Source organism: Henckelia pumila, chromosome 3 (genome assembly GCF_033568475.1).
Source record: "Henckelia pumila isolate YLH828 chromosome 3, ASM3356847v2, whole genome shotgun sequence".
In the NCBI taxonomy this organism is placed as follows: Eukaryota; Viridiplantae; Streptophyta; class Magnoliopsida; order Lamiales; family Gesneriaceae; genus Henckelia; species Henckelia pumila.
The window spans coordinates 122,176,738-122,189,807 of record NC_133122.1 but is presented as its reverse complement, the minus strand read 5'-3'; positions in this window follow the sequence as shown (position 1 = coordinate 122,189,807).

The following is a 13,070-nucleotide window of genomic DNA, read 5'->3' as shown; positions in this document are numbered from 1 at the left end:
CCGAAACTCTTTTGACTGTCATCCAGTCCATACCTAGAATAAGATCAAATCCTGTCGTCGACCGTACAACCAAATCAGCTTCCACAGCATTCCTCTGTTGCTCTAACTCTAACCCACTTAGCACGCTTAAAGTGAATAGAATATCCTGAGAAGGTACGGTAACATCATAACCCGTATTAAATTCCTCGATTATAATGTCAACCATACTAATAAACTTCTGAGAGATAAGTGAATGCGTAGTTCCAGAATCTAGCATCGCAATTGTAGAAATACCTCAAATGTTAATCTTCCCTGCACGCAGAAGATTTCCCAGCAGATAAAGACAATAGTTCTAGAGAAACTACTACGACCCAATTAGCAACTAAAGTCCGAACCTAAACATACTTGATTCCCAAATTTGGTTCGCCACTTACTAAAATTATAGTACTCATATAATACCTTATAAATCCTAAATATCATGTCCTAAATATTTATATCCATAATGAACTTTACATACAAATATTGAGATCAACGCAACTTAGACCAAGCATTCACCAAAGAAATTATTCTCGAAAACTATCAAACTTATAGGCAAATAAAAATTCAATCTCAATTTTTTTTATATGGGATATGCAATATAAAATAACAATCCCAATTGGTTAATTCTCATTCTAGATTACAGTTTTCTCCGATCTATCATTCTTGCAATCATCCTGACATCCTTCAAGTAAAACACGTTTCAAAGGCACACTGCAATGTCCATAAACTCCACACGCAACCGCTATATATAACTAAGTATCTTAACTTAAAGTCCTTACAACATATTGCAGTGAAACATAACTCATGTGTCTCATATGTAAAACATAACTTAAAGCATTTAAATCTTACAGACTGATAGTTCGGCTTCTGAGCTCTACGTAGCAGGCTAGTCACCCTCCAAGGAACATGCGCTGATACCAATTGAAAAGACCCGAAACTGTTACTAATTTTTTTTTTAAATCCTTGCATGCAAGAGCCGTAACATAAAAAATAAAATAATATACTCTCATAAATCCATGCATACGCAAAACTCTCATGCATACGCAAAATATTTTAAAACCAATAAATGTGAAAGAGAAAATATTAAAACATGTGCGGAAATAACTACTTTAAATCTCAAAAAACACTGAACATAAACAGAGCATCGGTCACGGGTGTACTAGCTGCACTGGATACTCATACGCCTTCATTGTCAGTAGGGACCTCCTCATCATCATCATACCCATAATACCTGCATCATCTAAATCTAGTGAGCCTAGAGGCTCAACATGTTCTATCCAGTAATAACAAATTTGAAACCACATGCAAGCACATATCGTATAAAATATCGTGAATATATCATATACGTGCATGATCTTAAAATAATGCATAATAAGAAAATATGTCATCATCAGTCATACATACATCATAACTAATCATACATAGCATAATTGAGCATGTCATAATCATAAAAACTGATTATGGTCATATCCATGAATGTGACTAATAACTGTGCCGACTGATCAGCCTAAAAGAACCAACGTACATGGCGGTGAATAATCACCTCTATGCCGGTAGTAAACTACCTCTGTTCCAGTGGTAAAACCACCTCTATGCCGATATTAGAACTACCTCTGTGCCGATGGTAAACCACCTCTGTGCCGCCACATCACTTCAATTTCCATAAAAATATTTTTCATGCTCAATTCTTAATCATAAACACATCATAAAAATATTTCATGTATGCATGCACTTAAAATATGTCATTCATTTTTTTTCTTTATTTCATGAAAATTTGCCCGTAAATATATATTTAATTATTTTTCATAAAATTCATACTTATATATATATATATATATTATATATATATATCTCTAAAAAAAAATACATGCACGAATTAAATATATATTTACGGACCATTTAATTCCATAGACTTGTTCGAGCTGCTAACCCCTTAACTTAAGCACATAAATTGTTAGAATGGTCCGTTATCAATTTAGACTGACTTATGAATTTCAAAATTGATTCATTAACTTAAGCTAGCTTATTAATAACTTAATCTAGCCCATAAACTCATAATCTCGCCCGAATCATAACTTAGCCCAATTATGCATTAAAGCTAACCAAGCCCATGTTCCAATAGTTAATCACTTAAACACTTATTAAATTACTCGAACCCGGAATAAAAATAACCCGACCAATAGGGACCCTAACTCAAACTAAAACCCATGGATCAGCAGGCTTGAACGAGTACATGGCAGAAATACGTAATAACTTAAGTCATATGCATGCTTTCATGAATTTGTTCTAAACCACATACCATGCACTCCAACATACCTTTAATGCATAAAACCTTGTACATATGATTTAAATGGTGAGCAAGAATGGATAGAAACATGCCTTTGCGTTTCTAACGCACGAAAACTTAACCGGTTTCTTAGATCTTGACTTGGGAATCTCATGATTCTGGAAATCTCAAATCCCTAACTGTTGATTTCTGTCTCTTAATATCCTCAACTAGCTTCCGATCTGCGAAAAATCACATAAATGATCAAAAGTCAACCTTAGTCAACTATGGTCAAACTTTGACCAAAAATTCGCAAACTTTATTGCGTTCTCACCGCTTCACGGCTTTGAATCTCGACTCAAAACTTGTATATTTGGATCTATTACGTTGAGATGATCAAAAATGGTTAACTCATCGGAAGTCGCCGGAAAAAGAGGAAGACGGCGACGGCGGCGCGGCGGCGGCGATCCAAAACATGCTCCAAAAATTATGAAATTTTACAGGATTTTAGAGCTCAACGAGAGGATTCCAGCACACTAGGCCACGGCCAGAATTGATCATCGAGGCGGCCGGAATCTGATAAAAACGCGGCAACTCCGGCAAACTTTAACAGCTCCAATTAGCTCGATTTCTTCACTAAAAAATACTACAATAAGCTCGGGAAATGTTCTACACATCACCTACTATCATTTAGCAATTCAAAAACTAACAAAAACAAGCTCGAATCGTGAAAGTCTCGGCGAATAAGACGATGAATAATACCTTCGCCGAACTCGTCTGTCCTTCGTCGATTTCCTGGCGATCCAAGCGTTGGATTTTCAATTTCTTTATACCAATAGATTCGTCTTGATCTTGACTAAAATCTGACCGTTCGGTTCTTTGATCGGAGCTCCGGTGAATTGCCGTAAAAATAAAAAACGTGGACTGTTACAGTGAAGCCGAATTATGTGCAGAACCCGTCTGTTCTAACTCGATTTCCCGACGATCCAACCGTCCGATCGTCGATTTCTTTACACCAATAGATTTTTATTGATTTTGGCTACAAAGTTACTGATCGGATCTTTGATCGGAGCTCCGGTGAACGATCGGCAATGGAAAACATGGGACTGCTACAGTAAATTCGAAAGTTTGGGAGAAAATTTTCTGATCTGTGTTTTCTTTATGGTGTTTTAGTGTGTGTTTTTCTATTTATAGCAAATCGATAATTTCTTGACCCGGACCAATTTATTTGATACTCAACTGGTAAAATTAGTCTCTAATCTGATATTTTTCCGGTACACACACTCAACATCTATTAATTCAAAATTTTGAAATTATTGACTTTGACCAGTGAGTTGGACTCATAATTTCTTAAATTAATTATTGAGTCAAACTTAGACTATTATCAATCAACTTTGTCAAATACTATTCTAAATTAAATTATCTGGTATAAATAATTATTTTTATTTCAATATCTCAATAATTATTTCAAAATGCCAATATTCCAAATATCCAAAAATAGTCAAACTCATTGACTAATTTTCAAGTGTATTTTATGAATACACTCTATAACTCAATTGGCAATAATAAATATTTTATCCACTCAATAATTATTTTAATTTCCAATAATTCGATAATAAATTTTCAGGGCGTTACAGAAGATTTATTTTTTCTTTTCTTCTTCTTTCTTTATTTTATTTTTTAATTCTAGTTTCAATTATTGAGTAGTTTATTTTCAACCAAGACGGTGTGATTGGATCGAACAAATTCATGTAGAAAACTTGGATGTTTATTTGGGATTTTTCAGAGTTGATTTTATTTTATTGATTGTCAGATTTATAATTGTCTTGTGAATAACCTGATCAACTGTTTTCTTGCATGTTAATCGATTCCAAGTCGACAGAGGAGGGATTGATTTTGATCACTCTGATAATTAACACATTGTAAAACCGACTAGAAATAGAATTCGGTTTCAGTGTGCGGTTTGGTGTAAACTGAATTTTCAAAAATATTTAATGCATTCAAATTTGATTAGAATTACGAAAGATTAATCCGTCAATATTTGAATGGGTTTGATTGTTCTAGAAATAAACCTTTGGACAAGATAGGAGAATTCACGTGATCTAAGATTAAATCTGAGTCTTGAATCAACGACATGTTACATGATTTTTTTGGTACCTACGTGTGTCTTGGTTGTCTCGTTTTAATTATTTTTATCTTGAGTTATTTTTATTCTGATTTCTTAAGCAGTTTTATTTTAAATTATTATTATATTCAAATCAAATTGCTTTTTCTTATTTTGTCTAGATTAAGTAAAATAATTAAATCTTGAGAATTGACAACAGCCCCTGTGGGATCGATACTTAGAATCTTTGTCCACTTTACTATTACTTAACCTGGTACGCTTGCCAGTAGATTTATATCACACCGATTTAGCCGGTCAAGTTTTTGGCGCCGTTGCTGGGGACTGTTTAGTTAATATTAGGATAGATTATTTGCTTGAGACTAGATATTTTATTATTTTTTGTTTTTTATTATTTATTTTTAATTTTATTGTTTCTTGCTTGTGAGGTACTTGGAGATGGATCATCGACAGGTTTTCACAAAGTTTGGCCAACAATACTCAGAGTCATTTTATGTTTCTTGGGGGAGATTCAATGAGTTGGCAAACAGATTTCGATGTCATCAATTTTCGAATTGCACCCTTACTAAAATTTTTTATGGTGGGTTGGATGAGCTAACAAGACATTAAGTAGATTATGGAGCTTTGGCCACTGGCAGTCACTTGTTCAATAGAGATTACGACGGTGAAATGCACTTGTTAAATGATATGGCAGATTTCGACTACCATTGGCATTGTGATCCTTCATTGCAGGGTTGGAGTCACCAATATCCTCCACAATTCAACTCCACAAATCAAGAAGAGTGTATAGGGCGTTCTGAGGATCACGTGGCTCAGTTGGAGAACATTGTGCGATAACAGACAGAGATAAATCAGTTTTTCGAAAGCCGCATCAAACCTTTGAGTATTTTAGATGAACAGATTGCACTTCTTAGAGAACCTATTTCTGAAATATGCCAAGAGAATGAAGAAATTGAGCCATATCAAGAAGAACTATCAATTGAGGAATCATGTTGTGATGATGAGCCAACAGTAAAATTGGAGGAAGACACATACAAGGCTACAGATTTTACCTCGTCAATGGTCGTTCCATGTACACCGTTAGAAGATTCCTTCTTGCCATTGACGCCACCTCCAACATATTCCATTCTCTATGAGCTTCAGCCTAGATTCGGAGTCTCCTTACAAAAGAAAAAGTTCATGCCGAGTGTTGTTGGACCGACGAGCTTTCCATGCATATATCACGCCAAGCTTGAGGGCGTACACAATCAAGACCCATACGTAGAGTCGTATGATTCTTACTATGGACTACAGCCGTTCTTTGACGGTTGCTACTGCATAGTCGGGCATTAGACTATAAATTTAGCACTGACTGGGAGGCAACCCAGTGTTCTTTCCCTTGTTTTTTATTTTATTTTTGGTTTGTGTTTTTTTTATTTAATTTTTACTTCTTTCCCATTCCAGTTTGTCGAGCCTGCCGATATACACAGTCTACTGCTACTGTCCCAGCTGATACTATCAAGAAGGAAGAGGATGAATCGAAAACCAGGGGAGTGTTATTGTTTTTTTTTTATTTTGTTTTTGTTCATCTTGCATTTGTGTGTTTGTTATGCATTTTGTTCATTGTTTCTGAAGCATTGAGGGCAATTATTTGGATAAGTATGAGGGGGTGTTATTTAGTTTTGTTTCGTTTATCATTGTGTTTTGCATTCATATGGTTTAGTTCTTTGCATATAGTTCGTAATCATGTCTATCAATGTGATGTTGTTTGTGTTGTGGGTACAAGTAGAATGATAATTGTTAGCCTATGATGATAGAGTTGAAAAATAAATAAATAAAATTTTTAGAAAATATTTATTTTGATTGAACATGAGAAGCTGTTGATTGAATCATAAATCATCTTAAGCACGCATGTTAGACTGGTGTAGTGTAGTAAAGTAATTGATGAAGTTCGTGTTTCCTTGACCATTGCACTACAATAGGTGTTTGTTGTTCATGATAGTGCTTTGGATTCTTAATAGTTGTTAGACATTGCATGTAGTGACCCTTACCCGGATCACCTACTAAACAGAACTTAGGCATGCAATTAACTTAATTAAACAGATATCAGAATAAAACTGCGGAAACCATAAACATTATACAATCCCAAGTAAAGGAATCTGTAATGTATCCAAATAATATACAACCAAATCGAATAGCTGTATCAACCCAAACAACAGTAATAAAACCTAAGCGAAGCTCCAGCTGGCCAACCACTGACTAGCCCCTCCTGGATCCACCCGCCTCGTCCAATCGCAAACCTGCCCCATGGAATAGGGTGTCCAGAAACACAGAGTACGAGACGTGAGCATAAAATGCTCAGTACGAGAGTATGAGTATACATGCATGCAAAGTGAACTCCCTATAGACTCGAGGTCAAGGATCAGATAACAAAGACAGACCGGGCCCTGGTATGTAGCACGCTGTGCCGTCGCTTCAGGAGGTGGCTCCCGTACCGAGATAACCGTGGATACGCCGGACCCAAATCGATGGAATTCCATCCACTAACAGGATAGGGTACAACCCTACTAACAGACATCTCGAAAGAGATACAGCAAGATGCAAATGAATGCAGAATAAATCAATGACATATAAACCATGCAGTCACATAATACATGCACACTCAGTCAGGATATCTCGAACAGTACTTCCGTACCTCAAAACAGTGCAAGCTCTACCAACTCTAGGTCCACGCCTATAGTCTGCTCTACACTTCGTCCGTCGTTAGCCCTTTGATGTTGATGCCTCCAAAACTTGGGCACAACTCCGCTACGACTACCGAACGCCTCGCCGACCGCCGGGTCAAGCCTAGGAAGACTAGAACAACTCCAAAAGGACTAGAATGGAAAGGAAACTCGGAATTGGCAAATGAAAGTGAAGCCTCGGCCCTCTATTTATAGACAACGATCGGAACTTCCGATCCTTTATCGGAACGTCCGAACCTCGATCGGAACGTCCGATCCTGCCATCGGAGCTTCCGAAGATCCTGATCTGCCACGTGTCAAAATATCACTTGTTGACTTCGGATAGGGGTGATCGGAGCTTCCGGTCCCGATCGAAGATTCCGATCTAGCCAATCGTCATGCCTGACGTAATATGATTGGAGCTTCCGATCCTCCATCGGAGCTTCCGATCCTGTTCGGAGCTTTCGAACTCACCTTCGGAGGTTCCGAACTCTACCCAAGTAATTATGATTAATTCCTTAATTACTGATTTTGTTTACGGGCTACTACATTCTCCCCCACTTAAGATATTTCGTCCTCGAAATCAGATCTTAAGTACCGAATGCAATACAGAAATCAAAAACATTCTTTATTCAAATCAAACGTTTACAGAGTTTGCAACTGAATACACTTAAAGAATGAAATCAAAACAACTCAGGATGGTCTTCACGCATCCTGTCCTCAAGCTCCCAAGTATCTTCCTCAGTGCCTCGGCGCTGCCACTGAATTAAAACCAAAGGAATGACTTTGTTCCGTAAAACCTTATCCTTATAATCCAGGATACGAATAGGTTTCTCAACATAGGTCAAATCCTTGTTCACCTGAACCTCAGATCGCTGCAGAATATGAGATTCATCCGCCACCCGTCGCAACAGAGAAACGTGGAACACGTCGTGAATACTGGATAGATGCGGTGGTAAAGCTAGTCGATAAGCCAAATCGCCAATGCTCTCCAAGATCTCAAAAGGACCGATAAACTTGGTAGATAACTTGCCCTTAAGGTCAAATCTGAGAATCTTGCAGAAAAGTGACACTCTCAGAAACACTTTCTCCCCGACATCAAACTGCAAAGGCCTACGCTTGATATTGGCATAGCTGGCCTGACGATCCTGTGCAGTCTTAATCCGTTTCTTGATCTGATCAACAATGTCTATCGCATGCTGGATAAACTCCGGTCCCTCAGCCTGTCTCTCCCCCACTTCTTCCCAGAAGAGTGGAGTACGAAAACGTCTCCCGTACAACGCCTCAAAAAGTGTCATCCCAATACTAGTATGATAGCTGTTGTTGTACGCGAACTCGATCAATGGCAAATGATCCTGCCAGGCTGAACCAAAATCCATGACGCACGCTCTAAGCATATCCTCCAATGTACGGATAGTGCGCTCTGACTGACCATCAGTCTCCGGATGATATGCAGTACTCAAACTGAGAGTAGTACCCATCGCACGCTGAACACTCCTCCAGAATCTAGAAGTGAACCTGGGGTCCCGATCGCTGACAATGCTCACAGGCACTCCATGAAGTCGAACGATCTCCTGAATGTACATCCGTGCCATGCGATCCACAGAGTACTCTCTGCTATAGGCAATGAAATGCGCTGACTTGGTGAGTCGGTCCACCACAACCCAGATAGCATCACAGTTCCTCGGAGATAACGGCAAATGGCTCACAAAGTCCATTGTGATAAACTCCCATTTCCATTCAGGAATAGGCAGACTGTGAAGAAATCCTCCAGGTCGTCGGTGCTCTGCCTTGACCTGTTGACACACCAAACATCTCGAAACAAACTGATAAACACTGCGTTTCATACCCTTCCACCAGAAACGAGTACGTAGATCCTTGTACATCTTGTTGCTCCCAGGATGAATACTCAACTTAGTGCGATGCGCCTGAGACAAAATCTCCTCTCGCAACTCTTCATCCTGCGGAATCACAAGACTACCAGACAAACATAGAAATCCATCTGACTGATAATGAAATCCAGACGAGCTACCCTCGTTAGCTAGACGAGATAAACGCTGGGTCTTCGAATCAGACATCTGAGCATCTCGAATCCGCGAATACAAAGCTGGCTCAGATAATATCGCAAACATCTGGATACTCTGCATACCTTTCTTATGCTTGAAGGTATAACCTGAAGTACAACAGTCGCTGATCGCACTAGACATCGAATAAGTCTGAAGTGCGAATAGTCGCACCTTGCGACTCAAAGCATCAGCGGTGAGATTAGAAGTTCCCGGATGGTACTTAATCTCGCAATCATAGTCTTTAAGCAAGTCCATCCAACGTCTCTGCCTCATGTTCAACTCCGCCTGAGTGAACAAATACTTGAGACACTTATGGTCGGTGAAGATCTCAAATTTCTCGCCATACAGATAATGACGCCAGATCTTCAAAGCGAACACAATGGCTGCTAACTCCAAATCGTGGACTGGATAGTTGTCCTCGTGAAGCTTCAGCTGTCTAGAAGCGTATGCGATCACATGCCCATTCTGAGTCAGGACACAACCTAACCCCTGAAGAGAAGCATCCGTGTATACCACATACCCTCCAGATCCTGACGGTAATGCCAACACCGGCGCAGAAGTCAACCGCCGTCGAAGCTCACAGAAATTCTCCTCACACTCGGAAGACCACTCGAAATCCACACCCTTGCGGGTAAGCTGCGTCAAAGGTCGAGCTAATTGAGATAAGTTCAGAATGAAGCGACGATAATACCCTGCTAGACCCAGAAAACTACGGATCTCAGCAACTGTCGTCGGACGCGACCAATTAAGTACCGCTACAATCTTGCTTGGATCAACAGAAATCCCCTCCCTGGATATGATATGGACAAGAAATACCACTCTATCCATCCAGAACTCACACTTGCTCAGCTTGGCGTACAACTGCTCATCTCGAAGAGTCTGCAGTACCAACCGCAAGTGAGAAACATGCTCTTCCGTATTACGCGAATACACCAAGATGTCGTCAATGAAGACCACGACAAACTTGTCCAAATACTCCCTGAAGACACGGTTCATCAGATCCATGAATATAGCCGGCGCATTAGTCAAACCAAATGGCATCACTAGGAACTCGTAATGCCCATAGCGAGTACGGAATGCAGTCTTGGCTACGTCCTGATCACGGACTCTCAACTGATGATACCTAGATCTCAAGTCAATCTTGGAGTAAACTGACATGCCCTGCAGCTGATCAAACAAGTCATCAATATGAGGCAACGGATACTTGTTCTTCACAGTGACTCGATTCAGCTGCCGATAGTCAATGCACAACCGCATCGACCCATCCTTCTTCTTTACAAAGAGAACAGGAGCTCCCCAAGGAGATACACTAGGACGAATGTACCCCTTGTCCAAAAGATCCTGTAGCTGATTCTTCAACTCACGCATCTCTGACGGAGCCAGATGATACGGTGCTCTAGAAATAGGCGAAGTACCCAGCATCAACTCTATGCCAAACTCGACTTCCCTAGCACGAGGAAAACGAGGAATCTCATCAGGAAATACATCTGGAAATTCATCCACAACAGGAATGCTCTCTATCCCAATGCTATCAGCGGACAAATCAACTGCATAGATAAGGTAGCCTTCCCCGCCAGACTCTAGAGCTCGACAGGCTCTCAAAGCTGATACCAAAGGCATCGGGGGTCGCGCTCCCTCACCATAGAAAAACCAGCTCTCACTCCCCTCCGGATGAAAGCTTACTAATCTCTGATAGCAGTCCACTGAAGCTCGATAGGTAGTCAACATATCTATTCCCAGAATGCAATCAAAGTCGTCCATCTCTAGGACCATGAGATTCACTAACAGAATGTTTCCTTCAAACTCTAAAGGGCAACCCATCACTAGACGCTTAGCCAAAGCAGATTGGCCCGTCGGAGTAGAAACAGACATCACTACGTCTAGTGCAATGCATGGTAACTTATGCCTCTTAACAAAACGTGCAGAAATGAAGGAATGAGATGCACCAGTGTCAATAAGTACAAGAGCAGGTATACCATAAAGCAAAAATGTACCTGCGATGACTTTCTCATTCTCCTCCACAGCCTGATCATGTCTCAGGGCAAACACCTAGCCAGAAGCTCGTGGCCTCAAATGAGAACTCCCAGCAGGTTGTCCCTGCGACCTCTGCTGTACGGTGGCCTGAGAACCAGATCCTGAACCAGATCCAGAACCGCCTCCCCCAGATAGTGGACAATCTCTCCGGATATGACCAGTCTCTCCACAACGAAAACAAGCTCCAGAAGCTCTACGGCACTTGTCGGATGAATGGTTCTTCCCACAGTGATCACACTTGTCCTTATTATCGTAACGGACAACAACAGCAGAGCCAGAGGAAGAAGAAGTAGATCCAAACTTCTTGAAAGTTTGGGTACGGGGACCCAAAGAACTAGCAGGCCTCGATTGAGAAAAGGACCTGTTCCGCCGAATGCTGTCCTACGCCTGGTGACAACGGCTCACCAAACCCTCGTAGGACATGTCATCGCCAACCGCCACACGGTCATGGATCTCAGGGTTAAGGCCCTGAAGGAACAGATTATACTTCATCTCTGAGCTGTCAGCAATCTCGGGGCAATAGGATAGCAGATCAAAGAACTTCTGCTGATACTCATCAATAGACATGGCTCCCTATCGCAGACTCAGTAGCTCGCCTACCTTCGACTGACGGAGTGCAGGAGGAAAATACCGCTTTTGGAAAGCTGTGCGGAACTTGGCCCAGGTGGCCACTCCTCTCGCCGCAACAAAAGGTGCAGAAGTAAACCTCCACCACCTGCGCGCACGCCCATCCAGAAGATAGCCAAGGGTCTCCATCTTCTGCTCCTCGGTGCATTGGAAAGTCTGAAAAGTTGTCTCCATGCAGTCTAACCAGTTCTCCGCATCCTCCGGAGACTCACCTCCAACTAAGGGCTTAGGACCCATAGCTAAGAATCGACGCATAGTGAAATGCTCGTCGTCATGATGACGATGGCGCCGTTCTCGACGAGGCTCCCGGTCGGCATCACCCCAACGCCCACCAACACTGCCATGAGAACTCTGGTCGTCACGATTTGCCATCTACAAAAATACCTCATGATGAGACTAAATCCAAAAAATTCTTTTGCATGCTCTGATACCATAAATGTAGTGACCCTTACCCGGATCACCTACTAAACAAAACTTAGGCATGCAATTAACTTAATTAAACAGATATCAGAATAAAACTGCGGAAACCATAAACATTATACAATCCCAAGTAAAGGAATCTGTAATGTATCCAAATAATATACAACCAAATCGAATAGCTGTATCAACCCAAACAACAGTAATAAAACCTAAGCGAAGCTCCAGCTGGCCAACCACTGACTAGACCCTCCTGGATCCACCCGCCTCATCCAATCGCAAACCTGCCCCATGGAATAGGGTGTCCAAAAACACAGAGTACGAGACGTGAGCATAAAACGCTCAGTACGAGAATATGAGTATACATGCATGCAAAGTGAACTCCCTATAGACTCGAGGTCAAGGATCAGATAACAAAGACAGACCGGGCCCTGGTATGTAGCATGATGTGCCGTCGCTTCAGGAGGTGGCTCCCATACCGAGATAACCGTGGATACGCCGGACCCAAATCGATGAAAGTTCATCCACTAACAGGATAGGGTACAACGCTACTAACAGACATCTCGAAAGAGATACAGCAAGATGCAAATGAATGCAGCATAAATCAATGACATATAAACCATGCAGTCACATAATACATGCATACTCAGTCAGGATATCTCGAACAGTACTTCCGTACCTCAAAATAGTGCAAGCTCTACCAACTCTAGGTCCACGCCTATAGTCTGCTCTACACTTCGTCCGTCGTTAGCCCTTTGATGTCGATGCCTCCAAAACTTGGGCACAACTCCGCTACGACTACCGAACGCCTCGCCGAC